General features: G+C 35.8%; 1 protein-coding gene and 1 pseudogene across 1 annotated transcript in view; both read right to left on the bottom strand.

Moving 5' to 3' along the window:
• Window positions 1-19,729, bottom strand: part of XPR1 (xenotropic and polytropic retrovirus receptor 1) — a 228,306-nt gene that overhangs the window by 127,526 nt on the left and 81,051 nt on the right. The gene's annotated exons all lie outside the window — the stretch shown is intronic.
• The window catches only part of LOC129505769 (cullin-4A-like), a 30,948-nt pseudogene continuing 16,465 nt past the window's right edge, over window positions 5,247-19,729 (bottom strand).

Genomic DNA, 19,729 nt, shown 5'->3' on the forward strand with positions numbered 1-19,729 from the left:
ACAAAAAATAGGAACATACTGATATTGTCTAATGTTTTATGGTAAATTTTCATATCCAAATCATTTTAACATCTACGATGAAACTATAACAAAAGAACAAATTTAGCCATATAATTTAAAAGAGAGAGAATACATAATCCTTTAAAAAATTTAGTTATCTAAGCTAACTACTATGTTTTATTTTATCACATTTCTTCTATTTTTATTTATAACCAAAATTCCTTTTCCATCCCTGTGCACCTTCTGCCAACCAAGGTTAGTATTCAAGTCTGCAAGGAAATTTTAATTATTAATACAATAAACATTGAACTTTCACTTGGAGCTTCAATCTTATTTTCTCTATACTCATACTATCTCCTTCCTCTTTTTCCATTACTAAGTGTCATAGATGATGCTATCATTATATTGCTTTCTATATTTATAAGGGTCCAAGCTCATATCCCCAGACTTATGGGCGACATGTTTATTCCCCTTAGACATTAACTCTTCCTTTCTCCTTCCTCCTTGATGGAAACAAATTTCAACAGTCTATATGAAAGATGAGCTCAACATCCCTTATACATTTAAAATTATACACATGCTGATGAGACTTATTTCAATGATTATTGCCATCTGCTCTATTTTACAGGAAAGAGGGTCTGCACTGCAAACTAAACTATTGGTTCATTTCAATTATTCTACCTTTGAGAGTGACCTACATTTAATTTCCCAGGAAATGTATACAGTAGTAATGCATTGTGACAACTATAATATTATGGAAGAACACACAAAATTTTAAAATACTATCAGCAGATTTGGCTGTTTTAAAAGTAAATCATACCTGGCTCACAAAGTAAATATGCTAATATAAAATGTCTTAAATTTTTAAACAGTAGCATATAAAAGACATAACTTTAAAAAAGTTTCAAAGACATAGCTTTAGTTTTCTGTAAAAAATTAGAAACTTACAGTTTCTAATACATTCATTCCAAGTATTATTTATTATGTATTGATATGAAAGGCATGTTTTGAAGGACTGGCCATATTAGAAAAGCGAAACCAAAGAGTTCCTCTATTAATAGTAAGAAAATTTGGTCATTATGATCTCAAATTAAGGAAGTTATTAAGGATTAGACAAAAAAATACGTAATTGAATAAGAAACGCCCTGTAGCTTGTGGATTAACAATTATAAAAATATGGGCATATGAGTCAGAAATGAAAAAAATTTTTATTCACAAACATAATGGGTATGTACCATATCCTCAGAAACCTATAAACACACTACAAGAGCTAATAAGTGAACTTAACTAGGAAATTCAATTGTTTCTACATTCTAAGCAACAAATGATTAGAAAATAAAATTTATAAATATTATCATCTATGATAACATAAAAAATATGAAATACTTAGGAATAAACTGAGCAAAATATGTGGAAGGTATGTACATAAAAGTGTGGAGAAAAAAAGTGTAGAGAACTAAAAATACTTGGAAAACTAAAAATGTTGCAAAGACAAAGTAAGCAAGACTTAAGTGGAGAAATACATCATGTTCGTGGATTACAATGTTCGACATTGTTAACATGGTAATTCTCATCATATGTGACAGATTCAATGCAATCCCAATCAAAATCCCAGCAGGCTTTTTTACAAAACTTGAGAAGATTTAAAAAATTTATCTGGAAATGCAATAAACCTAGAATAGCCAAACAATTTTGAAAATGAAAAAGGCTGGAAGATTTAGACTGTCCAATTTCAAGACTTACTATAAAGCTATAGTAATGAAGACAAGAATTATACTGGTGGAAGGATAAACCCTGTGGAATACAACAGAGCGCTCAGAAACAGACCCACGTATGTACGGTCACTTGGTTTTCTACAAAGATGCCGACATAATTCAATCCTTCCTATATATATTTGCAAACATACGTGAGGAGGAAACACTATTACTCTATATTAGTCTTCTGGAAGTAATAGGATTAAAACGTGTAAAGGCTTACTTTTCCCTGATTAGTAACTATTAATCCACACAGAAAGGTATCTCAGTGTTTCAGCTTCTCTATGTTTAGCAATTAGTTCGTCCTCCTATGGGAGCTGGAAAGCAATCAGCTATGCACTACAGAAATGCAGCTGCTTTTATTTAAAATAGATGAAGGTGGGAAGTGAGAAGACTGACTATATGACCCCTACAATATACTCTTAATGTGCAAGAAAAGAAAACCTGTCAAACAGGAGCTTTAAAAAAAATTTTTTTTATTCCATACTAAAAATGGGAAGAAAAGTCATCATAATGACAGAAAACTTAAGGTTGTCAAAGAATCTATAATATATCTTTGGAGTGAAAGAAAATCAGTCTGTGGCTATAACCACTATTAAAATGTTTTTTTTTTTAAATAAAATCATTTCCTTATTAAACCGGAAGGGGGACAGAAGGGTGAAAAAGAACAAAAAGTTTCGAAATAAAAGCAAAAATTTTAATTACTCTTGGGAAAACATTTCCAAGAAAATGTTGACATGTGCTATGATTCACCGTTGCTTTTCAATAGTCAATAAATACTATATTCTTTATGCTTCTAATGTCGCTCTTTGAAATACAATTGAATATTGGTATTTTTAACCAAAAGCTCCCAGCAATAGAATTCAAAAGAAAACCATACTCCCTCAAATCTTCATTTGTCCTTTTAACTAATATATGTTTTTAATACTGGTGAAAGTGACAATACTAAAGAATAACATAACCTTGAAGTTAAAGCCAGTGTTATTTTTATTTTCATCAACTCTGATTACACAAAGTATGGCCGATATTTTTATTCTGTTTGAAAAAGCCAAAGGGGAGGAAAGGAGAGGAGAAAGCAGTATTTAATGAATGCCTGTCCTGTGCCAGACACAGTGGTGTGCTGATAAATGTTTAACAATCAGCCCTCGAGGGTGTGTGTGTGTGTATGAAGTGTATGTTTATTATAAATTTTGAAGGCTGTAGGATATCATTTAAAATTTTTAAGAAAATATACAATACTCTTTATTGTAAACTTCTCAGAGCCAACTAATTCTCACAGAATGTTCTACTGATTTTGCCAAACTCCTGAGAAGCCAACCTAGAGTTGCAAGAGATAAATGTAATTCTAATCTTAATGTTATTTAATATTTTCACTTACATTAAACAATAAAAGCAAAATGAAATAACAATGATATATGTCATAGCCTCGTTTGTTCATCAACTGATATAAGCAACCTCTTTGCTGAATTAGATAATACATGTACATCTTGGAGATATTGAGGGTTCTGTTTCAGACCACTGCAATAAAATGAATATTGCAAAAAAGCAAGTCAAATAAATGTTTTGGTCCCAGTGCATATAAAAGTTATGTTTATAGTATACTGTAGTCTGTTAAGTGTAACAGCATAACACCTTAAAAAACTAATGTATGATGGTTAATTAACATATTTTATATGCTAAAAAAATTTAAACATCAGCTGAGCTTTCAGCAAGTGGTATCTTTTTGCTGTTAGAAGATCTTAACCTCAATGTTGATGGCTGCTGACTGATGAGGGTGGTAGGTGGTGAAGGCTGGGTGGCTCAGGCAATTCTATTTTTTTAAGGTCAATTAAATTAACTTTATTCAGAGTAAGTTTACATTAAATTACAATATTAACAATCCCTAGAGTTAGTGAACATAAAATTTTTTTTAATTTTATTTTTATTTTATGATAGTCACAGAGAGAGAGAGAGAGGCAGAGACACAGGCAGAGGGAGAAGCAGGCTCCATGCACCGGGAGCCCGATATGGGACTCGATCCGGGGTCTCCAGGATTGCGCCCCGGGCCAAAGGCAGGCACCAAACCACTGCGCCACCCAGGGATCCCGTGAACATAAAATTTAAGTAGAAATCCATTTGGTCAATTTATAGGCCACATATTATAGAACTCACAAATATAAATTTACAAACATAAAAATAATGACAATACTTAAATTAGGAGGATTTTCACATGGAAACCCCCAAAATGACCTATTTTAAGTACACGTTTCTAAAAGGGAGAAACTTTTTAGTAATTCAGCACAAAATCAAATTAAATAAACTTGGAATATCCCAGAAAATGCTGCTTTAAACATTTATACCATGAATAAAATTCCTTTGGTAGCTTTTAATCAAAATGAAGCACACTACTATGAAAAATATAAAGTACTTTTACATGTTACTTAGAAAAGTATCTTTGTTACAGTGATGGTACTAATATTATTGTCCTCTGCTCAACCTCACCTGTATATACACAAAACATGAAACCAGGTGGCAACAGAATCCTTTTAATCTTTTAACAAAAATAACCTCTGCTTCACGATATCAAGACTTTAACTCTTCTATAAAACTCTTTACAGTGGTTATAGCACAAAGAACAATGGTATGTCTATAAAAACAACCAAACTTTATTAGAGCAATGGTACAAATACTGCAACGAAAAGAAATTAAACAGCAGATACCCCAATGCCAAAAACAGGGGCTACTAGGATCACTCTTAGAAGAGTAAACACAAGCACACTATCCCCAAAACTCCTAACCAGAAAATCCAGACAACTCAGCAGAAATAGAACAAAGATGCTCATGGGTTCACCACAGCAAGCACACCAAACCTGGTGTCGTCTTGGCACACATGAGAGGTCTCACTGAGAAATCTTGCTCTAAAAAGTTAGTCATCACAGTTTAAAATGTATGGAACATAAAGGAAACAAACAGATGCCAATATTTACGTTTCATAATTGATTCGCCAGCTCCTGACACTGTTTCTTCCTAAGGCTTGCCAACAAAGGGATCTTGTTTCTAAATCAAATGTCCATCAACTAAGAGTGCCTGCCTTCAGGAATACACCAGTCATCTCTGCAGCCCATGAAGGCAGCAGGAAGGGTCATCTTAACTATGCACTCGTTGAGCACACACAGACACCAAACCAAACGTTCAGCTTTCTGCCAAAGAGCAACACCTTACAAAGGAACCTCTTTTAACCAATATCTTCTTGTCCAATCTCAAAGTCATTCTGCACAGAGCAACAAAATTCAAACAACAAGAAGAACAAGAGGAAGAACTGGGGGGAAAGACACATATGCCATTTGCAAACCCTTAAGCTTTGTGGAGGGTGATCCAAGAATCCTCGCTTTTTCTTTCTAATCCAAGTCTGTGCTGGCTCAATCTCAGAAGTCTTGGAAACAGCAGAGAAATGCTTAAGTGATCTGAAGATACATTCTAGTGTTTCATTGAGAGAAAGCAGCTAGCCAATAATCAGGCCATGTAGTAGTGGTGATAGTCTTTGTCTCTCTCCATATACTGTCTATAAGAAATTCAATTCTCTTTTTCAAATCTCCAAGTTTTACTGGAAATTTCACTGGCTATACAATTCAGAAACTAGAAGATTATGGCAGTTTTTCTCATCTTCATTATTCTGACAATAACAGGGTCAATCTGGTATTGTCTTTCCTGAAACATTCTATCAGTGGTGCTGACCTGTTCTTCGCCGGTTTCCTTCACTTCATCTGGATCTGGCTGTTATTTGAAACAACTTGTGTTTGAATTCCCTGAACATGAACATGTCCCCATCTTCCACCTCCTTCCCTTTAGGACTTCTAACCAGAACTCGTGCTTTGCCACAGGCCAGAGACTGTAATGTTCTTTGCAGTTCACTGTCCTTTATTCCTATGCCCATTTTTATTTCTTCAAAGCTGAACCTACCCCCTTCTTTGAGAAGCACCAGCATCTGGAAGTGGGACATCTGGAAATCCTTTCCTTCCTTAAACTCAGCTTTTAAAACAGCATTCTCCAATGTAGTTTGCCATTGAAGTTTTCTACCATTGTGCTTTTTCTGAGATAAAATGTCTCAAATAATTCCTGAAGCTTAACATTTTTAGAGTTAAAGGCATTTCCATAGGTGTGTATGTTGGCTAGTATCCCATCATAAGTCTTATTCACTGTTAGATCTATAGAGCCTGGGTCACTATGATTTTTCATATACTGCTTGAAATGAACGATGATGTCCTTGGAGAGCTCCATGTCCTTGAACATGCTTGCTGGTGAAAGCAGCACCACACTCATGCTCTAGTTTTATTTTTTTTTTTGATTTTTATTTTTTTAAAAAGATTTTATTTATCTATTCATGAGAGACACAGAAAGGCAGAGGCATAGGCACAGGGAGTAGCAGGCTCGCTGTGAAGTGCCCAATGCAGGACTTGATCCCAGGACCCTGGGATCACGACCTGAGCCAAAGGCAGATGGTCAACTACTGAGCCACCCAGGCACCCCACTCAAGCTTTATTTTAAAGACTTTTATTCATTTACTTGACAGAGAGAGAGAGAGAGAGAGAGAGAGAGAACAAGCAGGGGAGCAGGAGAGGGAGAAGCAGAATCCCCACTGATCAGGGAGCCAGAGGTGGAGCTGGATCCCAAGACCCTAGGATCAGAACCTGAACCAAAGGCAGATGCTTAATCAACTGAGCCACCCAGGTACCCCTCTCTCCTGCTTTAGTTGTGACAACATAGATTTTTCAGCATCTACTGAGGTGCTTTTTCCAGCAAAGAGTCTTTTTGCAAAATCCTTTTTATAAAAGGCTTCAAAGAAATCTTTACCCCGAATGAACCTGAATATTATCATGACCATGTGAGAATCCTCTTCAGCTTTTCGTCTGTTGCTTCTTTATTACTTTTCTTGATTTTGAATTAACATGCTTTGCTATCAATTCTGTGGGTTTATTTGGCCTCTTCTTGATAACTGCTTCAAAGGATTCCTTCACTAAGTTGATAAACTTTTTGTTCCTCTGAAAGCACATTTCTATCACATGATGCACCAGATCTTTAAAATCTACCAAGTCCTGTACCATAGCTTTGTCTTTTTCAAAACAGATAACAGTTGCTGTCCCAAAAGTCTTGATGTACTTGCTCCAGTGCTGTAGCAGAATCTGCTGCCTGTGCTTCATATGGCTGAACAGCTGGTATATCTGAGTGAGGTCAGGCACTCTGTTCTCATCAAGAAGGTGGTCAAGCCCTTTCTACAGAATTGCTGTTCAATGTTCTCCTAATAGCTGTTTCTCCACATAAGCAATCAGTGGTGTGTGTGTGCTGTGGTCTAAATAAACGATTACTCAGTTTCCCTTCTTCTTTAAATGCTTACTCACATGGTTAAGATATTCTGGAACCTCTCTTTCTTACATTAATCTCTGGCCTTCTGCAGCATATAAACAATTAGTTTCTTCCAAAAATTACACTTCAAATAAATTCTGTATACCTGAAGGTCTGGGAGCATACTCAGCAGACTCTTGAATAAGCTTCAATCCACTGCTTTGCCACTTCTTTCTTGTTCAGTCAATAGAATTCCATCAATTCTTTTACTCTGAACCATTTCATCACTAATGATTTGGTTTCTAAAAAGTTCCAATCCCATATCCTAGATAAAAAGAAGCATGGAATTCTGAATTCAAGAATAGAAAAAATATATATTCAGGAAAATATTTCAGATCTTTTGTCTGCAATGCTCTTGCCAGCATTTGTTAATCTTCTTTAAAAATAAAACACTAACTGGTGAGTCTTCTCTAAACTGAAGGATCTGTGTTTAGACATGATCGTCACAGACCTGGCACAGCTATTTGTAGAGTGTTGAGGAAACTCAACAGATTTTCAACATCTTAATAGTTCTTCCAGGTTGTATTTGATGAAGATACTACTTGTATGGCTTTCACTGCCAGGTGTCTTGAGTGTAGTTATCAGGCAAGTTAGGCCCATCTCAGAAATTCTTCATCACTAATTTCTTGGAGGCACTGCCACCCCCGGTTTGGAGGTGATGGCCGCTTCTTGAGGGACACGGACGTGGTAAGGCCAATAGTGAGCACAAGTGCCAAGAGGTGGCCTTCCTGGGAGTTTGTCATTGTTGCTGCCAGGAAAAGTGGGGGACTGCCCTGATCCACCCTGACTGGCCACCCAATCACCAATGCCCAATAGCTCAGGCAATTCTTAACATAAGACAATGAAGTTTGCCACACTGACTGACTTCCTTTCACAAATGATTTCTCTGTGGCATGTGATGCTATTTGACAGTATTTTGCCTGTAGAAGAATGTCTTCCAAATTGGAGTCAATCCTCCCAAACTCTGCCACAGTTTTATCAACTATGTTTATGTAATATTCTGAATCTTTTGTTGTCATTTCAACAGTCTTCAAAGCGTCTTCACCAGTAGATTCCATCTCAAGAAACTACCATCTCTACTCATCCATTCAAAGCAACTCCTCATCCATTAAAGTTTTATTACAAAACTGTAGCAATTAAAATATAATAATAATGAAAAGGTTTGAAATATCACAAGAATTATCAAAATGTGACACAAAAACATGAAATGAGCAAACACTGTTGAACAAAGTAGTGCCAATAAACTTGCTCAATGGAGGGCTGCCACAAATTTTCAATATGTAAAAAATGCAGTATCTGTGAAGCTCAATAAAGTGCAATAGAAGTTTAGACTACTTCCTCCATTTTTGTGTTACTAGCAATAACAGGCAATAGACACGACAAACCTTTTTTTTGTTTAAGATTTTATTTATTTATTCATGAGAGACAGTGAAAGAGAGAGAGGCAGAGACACAGGCACAGGGAGAAGCAGGTTCCTCACAAGGAGACTCGATTCCTTGTGGGACTCGATTCCTGAACCGGGATCAGGCCCTGAGCCAAAGGCAGATGTGTCCCATGACAAACTTTATTTTAAAAAAAAGATATATTCATTTGAGAGAGAGAGAGAACATGCACACACTCGCACATGTTCATGCATGGAAGGAGAAGGAGAGAGAATCCCAAACAGACCCCACGCTGAGCAGGGAACCCCTGCTTCATTCCAAGACCCCAAGATCACAACATGGGCTGAAACCAAGAGTCAGAGGCTTAACTGTGCCATACAGGCACCCCCCAGACACAACAAACTTCTAAATTTAACCTGCTTTATTGCTAGTTTCTCCATCACTTTCTTAAATGCAGACATCCAACAAAATAATAAATCAAGTTCCAGTCTACGGTATTTACCAATTTCTATGGTATGAATACTATCATGATAGATTTCAAGCTACCAATATGAACACACTGAACACAGAGTAGGGAAGAGATACGCAACAGCACATCATTATATGGTATTTCCCCACACAGATGTAAGAGACATAAATAATGTACAATGTACAAACTATGTACAATGTAGCAAAATAACTATAAAGTGATGAGTTTTTAGCATTTATTATCATTGCTTTTATTTTTAAGAATTTATTTATTTTAGAGAGAGCACATGAGCAAGGGGAGGCACGAGGTGGGGGGATCTCAGACTCCACACTAAGCATGGAGCCCCACGTAGAGCTCAATCTCACAATCCTAAGATCATGACCTGAACTGAAACCAAGAATCACTTTTAACATAATTTAATTATAAAATTTGTGTAACTTAATTTTTAATGATGGCTATGTTTAACAATCACCTCATAAGATACCTAAAATTTTAACAATCAGCTTTTATGCAGGGGTACAAGCCGGCTCCAGTGTACTATTGGCTGGAGATTACATAAATGTTTCACAAACAAAGGAACTAAAACTTAGCAGTGAATCGTTTAGGATCACATGGTTGGTAAATGGTAACACTGATTCAAGCTGGAGTATGACAGCCTCTAAATCTGTGTTGTATCATACCTGGTTATCAAAGATATAATTTATACCAAACTTTAATATTAAAAGTCATTAAGGATGTTTTTCTATGTAAATATTTAAGTGTATACTTGCTTTTGTTGTCTTTTTTATTTCAAAGAACACTCTAACCACTCTAAATAAGGAATAGTTTGCTACATGGACTTAGAGTTTTGATCGGAAAGATAGGGGCCTACTCAAAGAAATATTAATAGAGGTATGCTTCTTGGGAAGTGGTAAGCTATCACAACTAAGGGACTGGCCAGTCTTCTTATGTGTAATTATTTTTAAAATCTCTATTTTTCTGTACACATGTGTTTACTCCCTCTATATATCTATATTATCTCATTGTTTCTGCCTCACAGATTTCAATTAAAGTCAGAATAATATCTCTGCAAGGACTAATATTTAACTAGTGACAGAGCCTTCCCTATTAGCTTATTTAAAAAAAACACTTCACTATCCAAATTTCAGATCTATTGAACAACAGTAAGTACTAAAGAAACAACAAATAATCCCTTATAATTAAGAACACTAAAAATCTAACAAGACTGGGAACCCTGGGTGGCGCAGCGGTTTGGCGCCTGCCTTTGGCCCAGGGCGCGATCCTGGAGACCTGGGATCAAATCCCACGTCGGGCTCCCGGTGCATGGAGCCTTGCTTCTCCCTCTGCCTGTGTCTCTGCCTCTCTCTCTCTCTCCCTGTGTGACTATCATAAATAAATAAAATTAAAAAAAAATCTAACAAGACAAATTACAAATTAAATAATAGACTGATTTGTGAACTACTATGGGCTAAAAAGTACAAATAAACAATACATTACCAAATGAATGAATAAGAGCTCTGAACAATAATACAGTTTTACCCCATACTTTTAACATCTTCTAAAAGCCAGTGCCTATCCTGATAATCAGTGAAGATAAAAACTGAGATAAAAGTTGTTTACAGGCAGCTACAATAACCCACTGAGGGAAAACTGTTAATGATTACTAGTATTCTTAAAACAAACAAAAAAAAAGTATACCAATTTCTAAGTTTTCGATTCAGGCAATGAAATAGATTCCTTGATCTACTATATACTAAACAGGGTGTGAGTGAAGACATAGCTGTTGCAAATATTAAAACACAATTCACTGATTACTCATAATTAAAAACAAAAGACCACTTGTCATAAAAATAATATAATTAGTAGATTTCAATTTGAAAAGTGAACTGTAAAAATCATGAAGCTGATTTCAATCATGCTACATAAAATAAATGTAACTTAATCCCATTAGATAGATAGGCATTTTATACACAGAGCAACACATTTTTAAGTAATTCTTATACTCATGTCCCCTACCATGCACCCCCCAAAATCCCCCCCTTTCAGAGGTTTATTCACTGCTGTGGAAGATTACCGCTGAGCCATCCAGGCATCCCCCTAAGAAAATGTTTTAAAGAATAACTAGGTTCTAGCAAGATCGGTTTTTTTTGTTTAGAGAGGAAGAAGGTTTTTTTTTTAAATGTCCTATTAAAAAAACAAATAAGCAATCAAGGTTTTGGTATTGAGTAAGATGTAGTAATAAGCACATGCCATCTGTCTCTCCCACTTAATTCTTCTATAAAACCTACATAGAATGCATGCGGCAAGCAGTTATTTGAGGGCTCTGAAAAGTAAATAAGAGTAAATAGTTTGGGGGAAAAGACCAGAATTTAAAGTAACAGCAAAGCAGCCACGGATTAGCAATTTTTTTTTTTTCCATTTTGATATCCAGTGGCCTGGACTCAGTGTAGTCCCAAAACACAAAAGTAGGCATCAGTGCAGACAAATTGAGCGCAAAACCTCTTGTAAAAATCTGACAGGAGGAAAAGAAAGGGATCTCTTAACACTCAGTGGAGGAAATTTCTACTTTTCTTTTATCCATTTTTTCTTCACCCTACCACCCAAGAAACTCCTTGGTAGTGGTGGTAGTAACAACAATGGTAATAGGGACTACAGAACATTGACAGAGGGCAGCCCCGGTGGCACAGCGGTTTAGCGCCGCCTATAGCCTGGGGTGTGATCCTGGAGACCCTGGATTGAGACCCTGGATCAAGTCCCACGTCAGGCTTCCTGTATGGAGTCTGCTTCTCCCTCTGCTTGTGTCTCTGCCCCCCTCTCTCTGTCTCTATGAATATATAAAATCTTTAAATAAAAAATAAAACATTAAAAAAAAAAACACGAAGGAGGGAAGGACCCCTGTTTCTCTCTCTGAACTTCCACTGCTTGGCCTCAGACACTGGCAAGACCCAGGAATTGCTCAGCAAAGTGGGATAAAAAAGCCTTAGTTACCTGGCTAGAGGAACAAAAAGAGGAACTCCAGAGAACTAGAGTACTAAGGACAATGTACAGAGAAAAGACCTTGGGAAAGCAAGCCCAGAAAGTTATTTATGATCTCCTGGGATTACCTGTAAGCTGCATATGTGAAAATCTGAGTCTAAACATCACACCATAGGCATTGAGAAGTGTACAGATACCAGGCTGACATTGGTTGACAATACACGAGGTATTGACATGACATACCTGAGGTAGCACAACAAAGGCTTTGAAAAAGGCACTCATGTAAAAATATCACAAACCATAGAAGGTGAAGTTCAGACTTGTGTCAACCTGAACAAATCAATCATCCGTATAGAAGAACATTCTACAACATATAAGCAAGACCTTAGATCTCATAACATAATATTCTAAATATCCACGGCATTATCCAAAACTACCTGGCACACAAATACCCAGGAAAAGGTCAACATGCATGGGAAAGACAACAGACACCAACTCCAAGATGACATTGATGTTGGAATTATATTACAAAAACTATTATAAAAACGTTTCATCAAATAAGAGCAAATATTCTTGAGGAAACGAAGGACAGAAAGCTCCAGCTAACAAACAGAAGATAAAAGAAGAAGAATCAAATGCAAAATTTAGAAGAGAAAAACAGCAACAGAAATAAAAATTCAATGAAAGGATCCAACAAAAGAATAGAGATGACAGAGGAAAGAGTCAATACACTTAAAGATAGATCAACACGAATTATCCAATCTGAACCACAGAGAAAAATAAAATAGGAGGAAGGGTGAAAGAGCTTCCTACTCTTAAGCTCCATGGAGGGGAGAGAGGCTAATATTACTTATAATATTTAATCAACCATACCTTCATAATGGAACCTCCACAAAAATCTCAAGTGAAAGGGTTCCAATAGCTTCAGGTTGGTGAATGCATACATAAGCCAGGAGAGTCGTGCACTCCAACACCATGGTAACAGAAGCTCTTGTGCTTGGGATGCTTCTTGCTCTTTGTACCTCCTGGCTCTTGTGCTTGGGATGCTTCTTGCTCTTTGTACCTCTCTATCTGGCTGTTCACTATTCATATGTATCCTTTATAATATCTTTTCAAATTAACTGGTAATAAATACTGTATTTTCCTAAGTTTTGTGACCTGTTGCAGCAAACTACCGAACCTGAGAAGGGGATTGTGGGAATCCTAATTTGTAGCTAAGTCGGACAGAAGTATGGGTAACCTGGGGACGTACTATTTGCTATTGCCATCTTCACTTGAAGGCAGTCTTATAGGATTAAGACCTTAACCTGTGGTTTTTTGTTTGTTTTTTTTTTTTTGCTAACCCTAGGTAGAGTCATAAGTGCATTAAATTGTAGAAAACCAATTGGTATCCACTGAGAATTAGAGAATTGCTTGGTGTGGAAAACCCAAATATGTAGTGTCAGAAGTGTTTTGAGCAGAGAAAATCACTTTCTTTTAACTTCAAATGAGATCAATCTGAATACATGTTCAGACAGATCATAATCAAAGTGTAAAAAACTACAACTAAAATTAAACTCTTGAAAGTAGCCAGAGAAAAACAACTCATTAGTTACTACAGAACAATGATTTGAGTAACTGTGGATTTCTTACCAGAAGTCAAGGAGGCTAGTCACAGAGGTTGATTCATATTTTTAAGAACACTAAAAAAATAACTACCAACCCAGAATACATATCCAATGAATACATCCTTATGGAATGAAGGTGAAACAAAGGTAATATCAATGGAAGAAAATCCAAGAGCATTTGTTACCAGCAGACTACTCTTAAAAAAAAAAAAATGCTAAAGGAAGTTTTTCAGGCAGAAGAGGAATAATACCAATAGAAACCAAGAACCTCAGCAATGAAGAGAAAGCAACAGAAGTGATACATATTTAGGTATAGGTAATGAACTATTCTTCCATGAGTTCTTTTTTTTTTTTTAAAGATTTTATTTATTTATTCATAGAGACACACAGAGAGAGAGGCAGAGACACAGGCAGAGGGAGAAGCAGGGTCCATGCAGGGAACCTGACATGGGACTCAATCCTGGGTCTCCAGGATCACACCCCGGGCTGCAGGTGGCAATAAACTGCTGCGCCACTAGGGCTGCCCCCATGAGTTCTTTAAAATGTTTGACAGGTGGGGTGCCTGGGGCTCAGCTGGTTAAGTGTCTGCCTTCAGTTCAGGTCATGACCCAAGAGTCCTAGAATAGAGCCCCACTTACTACTGCTCAGCAAGGAGTCTTTTTTTTTCTCTCTCTCTCTCTTCTGCCCCTCTCCACTGCTCATTCTTTCTCTCTCTCTCTCTCTCTCTGTCTCTCTAATAAAGTCTTTTTTAAAAAATAAAATGTTTGACAGTTGAAAAAATTAGAACCTTTTCTAGTGGGGCTTTCAATATATGCTGATATAATATATAAGACAACTACAGCATAAAGGGGAAAAGGAAAAGAGACCTATTTGGTGTTAAGGTTTCTACATTTCAAATAAAATTGTAAAATATTAACTTTAAGTAAATTGTGAAAGGTAAGGTAAACATGTATTGTAATCCTTAGTGCAACCATTTTTTTTAAAAACCAAAACTACAGAAATACATATGTAAAAATATAATAAATTAAAACAATTCTAAATATATTCAAATAACTTGCCTCCTCAAAAACAAGAGAAAAATAGATTTAAAAATGGAGAAAAATTTAAAAATCAAATAATAAAGGGATATATAATTTCAAACAATTACATTAAATGTAAATGACCTATCACATCAATTAAAAGACAGATTGTTATAATGAGTTTTAAAAAATTATCCAACTATATTCTGTCTACAAGAAACTCACCTATACATAACGATATAAATAGTTTTCAAGTAAAAGGATAGAAAAACACATACCATGCAAACACTAATCAAAAGAAAAATTAAGGGGCTATATTAGTATCAAAGTAGACTTCAGACTCAAGAAAATTATCAGGTATGAAATTCACCATATAATGAAAAGAAGCCAATTCATCAAGAATTTACAAATTCCTAAATGTGTATGTACCTAACAATAAGTTTCAAAATACATGAAGCAAAAATTTACAGAACTGAAAGGAGAGATAAACAAATCCACAATTATAGTTGGAGGTTTCAACATATCTCCTTCAATAATCAGTAAAATGAACACACAGAAAATTAACAAGAACACAGAGGAACTGAACAATAGCATCAACCAACTGGATCTGGCATTTAAAGAACACTCCACCCAACAACATCAGAATATGTTTATTCTTTTCAAAATGTACATGGAACATTTACCAAGATAGACCCTATCCTGTGTCATAAAATAAGCTTTAGCAAATTTAAAAGAATTAAAATTATATAAAGTATGTTCCTCTAAACCATAAAAGAATTAGTAATTAATAATAAAAAGATAGGAGCAAAATCTCTAAACACACTGAAATCAAGACCACTTCTAGATAACCCATGAATATAAAAGGAATCAAGGGAAATAAAATATTTTGAATTGAATGAATATGAAAAGACAACACATCAAAATTCGAGAAACAGAGCAAAGGAGTGCCTAGAGAGAAACTTCCGGAATAAAAAAAATTTTTTTTTAAGATTTTATTTATTTATTCATGAGAGACAGAGAGGGGCAGAGACATAGGCAGAGGGAGAAGCAGGCTCCCTGTGGGGAGCCTGATGTGGGACTTGATCTCAGGACCCCAGGATCACGCCCTGAGCCAAAGGCAGATGCTCAACCACTGAGCCACCCAGGTGTCCCAATAAAATGTTTATATGAGAAAAGAAGAAAGGTCTCAATCAATCTAAACGTCCACATTAAGAAATTTTTAAAAAATGAACAAAATAAACCCAATGCACTCAAAATAAAAGAAAAGGAAAATAATAGAAATTGCTGAATTTGAAAACAAAAAACTCCATAATCAGTGAAATCAAAGGCTAGTTCTCTATAAACAAAAAAAACCGATTCGAAAAATGTCAAGCAAAACTAACAGAAAAAAAGAAGACACAAATTACCAGCATTTAATATAAAACGGGATATAACTACAGACCCTAGACATTAAAAAGATAATAGAAAAATAGTACAAACAATTCTAAGCACATAAATTCAACAACTTAGATGAAATGGACCAATTCCTTGAAAACCACAAAATACCGAAATTCACACCAAATGAAACAGATAACCTAAGAAGTCTTATAACTGCTAAAGAAATTGGATAATGACAAAAACAATTCTCTTCCAAAAAACAAAATCTGTAGACCCAGACAGTTTCAATGGTGGATTCTACACAACATTTAATGAGGAATACCAAACTTCCAAAAAACAGAAAATACTTCCCAACCCAGATTCTGATGTTAACGTGATACCAAAACCACACAAAGACAGTACAGGAAAAGAAAACTACAGACCCATATACTTCTTGGATAGAAATTTTTAAAATCCTCAAAAACTATGAGATAATTTAATCCAGCAATATATAGAAGCAATAATATACCACAACTAAGTGGGGTATATCCCGAGAATATAAAACTAGCTCAATATTTGAAAATCAATGGGCAGCCTGGTGGCTCAGCAGTTTAGCACTATCTTCAGCCCAGGGTGTGATCCTGGAGACCCAGGATCAAGTCCCACATGAGGCTTCCTGCATGGAGCCTGCTTCTCCCTCTGCCTGTGTCTGTGCCCCTCTCTCTCTGTTGTCTCTCATGAAAAAATAAAATCTTTAAAAAAATGTTTGAAAATCAAGCAATGTAGTACACCCTATTAACAGTATAAAAATATAAAACCCATGATCCTATCATTTGATGAAGAAAACACATCTGATAAAATCCCATGTCCTTCAACAGTAAAAAAAACTTTAGCAAACTAGGAATAGAAGGAAATTTCCACAGTCTGATGAAAAAGCATTTATAAGGGTAAAACATCAGCTAGCAATATATTTAATGGTGAAGACTAAGATGGGAATAAGGAAAAAGAATGGCCATTCTTACCACACCTATACAACATCATACTGGAAGTGCTGGTCAGTGTAATAATTTAAGAAAAAGATAAGGCATACAGACTGGAAAGGAAGACATAAAACTTCCCCTGTTCTCAGATAACATAACTGTTTATATAGACAATCCAAAGGAATCTACCTAGAACCCCTAAAACTCATAAGTGAGTTTTCAATCACAGGATTCAAAGTCAATACATTAAAAAGAAGTCAATCATATCTTTATATAACACTGATGGACAGCTGGCAAATTAAATTTAAAAGCCAACATCAGGGGCATGTGGGTGGCTCAGTCAGTTGAGTGTCCAACTATTGATTTCGGCTGAGATCATGATCTCAGGGTCATGAGATCAAGCCCTGTGTCAGACTCTGCTTGACAGTCTCTCCCTCATCTTCTCCCTCTCCCCTTACCTATCTCCCTGTTCTTTTTTTTTTTTTTTTTTTTTAAACTAAGGACAGCTGAGTGGCTCAGCGGTTGAGTGGCTGCCTTTGGCTCATGGCGTGATCCCGGGGTCGGGGATCAAGTCCCACATCAGTCTCCTTGCAGGGAGCCTGCTTCTTCCTCTGCCTGTGTCTCTGCCTCTGTTTGTGTGTGTCTCTTATGAGTAAATACACCAAATCTTTAAGAAAAAAAAATGTAAACCACTGATGAAATACATAAAAGAAGACCTAAATGGAGAGGCTTACCACAAGTTATGAACTAGAAGACTAAACCATAAAGAAGTCAACTCTCCCTAAATTGATCCATAGACTTAACATACTTCCAATCAATATGCCAAGATTTTTTTCTACATCCAAAATTCATATTGAAAGGCAAAAGAATTAGAAAAATCATTAAATTTCTGAAGAAGAGCAATAAAGTCAGAGAAATCACAGTATCTGACTGTAATACATAATCAAGACAATGTTCATACTATGGTACTGGCAAAAGGATGGACAGAAACATACAGCAATGAAACAGAGTCCATAAATAGACCTCCGAAAATAAAGCAAATTAGTTCCTAACAAAGGTGCAAAGGCAATCCAAAAGAGAAAGGAGACTCTTCCCAGCAAATCACATGAGAACAAGTGAACATCTATCTACATGTAAGAAAATGAACTGGCCTAAACCTCACATCTTCTATAAAAATTAACTAAGATGAGATGACAGAACTAAATGTAAAACTATAAAACTTTTAGAAGAAAATAAAGGAGAAAATCTTTGTGACCAGAAGTTAGGCAAAGAGATGTTAAGGATGACACCAAAATGAAAAAACTGAAAAGTAGGACTTCATCAAAATTAAAAACTTTTGCTGTACAAAGGATATTGTTAAAAGAATGAAAAATAAGCTACAGACTGGGAGAAAACATTCACAGTACACATAATCAACAAAGGACTTGTATCCAGAATACGTAAGAAACTTTCAACACTGGATAGGAAGAATATGGGCAACACAAATAAAAAATGGACAAGACTAGGAAACAGATGACAAGTGAAAGACATTCAACACCATTAGACACTAGAGAAATGCAAAAGAAAACCACAGTAAAAACGTTCTAAACCTAAGACTGTAGTGATGCTGAATATACTAAAAACATCTAAATTGCACACACTTTAAATGATTTTACGTTCTGTAAATTATAAGAAAGACTCTAAAAAATCGAACTACAATGAGGTACTACCATTTATATACATATTAGAATGGCTAAAATAAAAAATACTGTATCAAGTGTTGGTGAGGATGCAGAACAACTGGAACTCTTATGTTGCTAATGGGAATGCAAAATGAAACAGACACTCCAGAAAACATTTTGGCAGTTCCTTACAAAGTTAAACACAGACTTACCAAATGACGCAGCAATGCCATTTCTGAGTATCTAGAGAAATAAAAAACTTATATTCACACAAAAACCTGTAATAAAAGGAATGGATTACTGATATAAGTAACAACTTGCATAAATCTCAAAGGACTTATACTGTATGAAAGAAGCCAGTATCAAAGCTATATACATATTATTCAATTTATATGACCCTCTCAAAAAGACAAAGCTATAGTGATGGGAAATGGGGGTTATGTGTAGGAGGAGAGTGTGACTGTACAGGGATAGCTCAAGGATTTGAGGGTGACAGAACTATTCTGTACCCTGATTATGGTAGTGATCACACAGATTTTACATATGTTAAAATTCATAGAACTGTATACCCATAAAAAGTAAACCTTAGGGGATCCCTGGGTGGCTCAGCAGTTTAGCGCCTGCCTTTGGCCCAGGGCACGATCCTGGAGTCCCAGGATTGAGTCCCACGTCAGGCTTCCGGCATGGAGCCTGCTTCTCCCTCCTCCTGTGTCTCTGCCTCTCTCTCTCTCTCTCTCTCTCTCTCTCTCTCTGTCTAAAATAAATAAATAAATAAATAAATAAACAAACAAACAAACAAACAAACTTTTTTTAAAAAAAGTAAACCTTACTGTTAGTGTAAAAAATAAAATTTAAAATGTCAAGCAATCAAATAACTGTATCAATTTATACTATCACTACTGCAAGAGGCCATTTCCCAGCAAGGAGAGACACCAAACAAAAAGGAAGAAAATAATTTTTGTCAAATCATTTGTTTTAAAAAATACCATTTCAGATATATATAACCTGTATTTTCTCCAGTTTTACCAGCCTCGAGGAGTATTAGTGATAACTCCAATGTTTACAACCTGTTGCCCTTACTTGCTTATCTCCTATCTCCTTTTGGTCTCCACTCCCCCACCTCTAACCCAGTTATTTGTGAGAGGT

This window comes from Nyctereutes procyonoides, unplaced genomic scaffold (genome assembly GCF_905146905.1).
Source record: "Nyctereutes procyonoides isolate TBG_1078 unplaced genomic scaffold, NYPRO_anot_genome, whole genome shotgun sequence".
NCBI classification, from domain to species: Eukaryota; Metazoa; Chordata; class Mammalia; order Carnivora; family Canidae; genus Nyctereutes; species Nyctereutes procyonoides.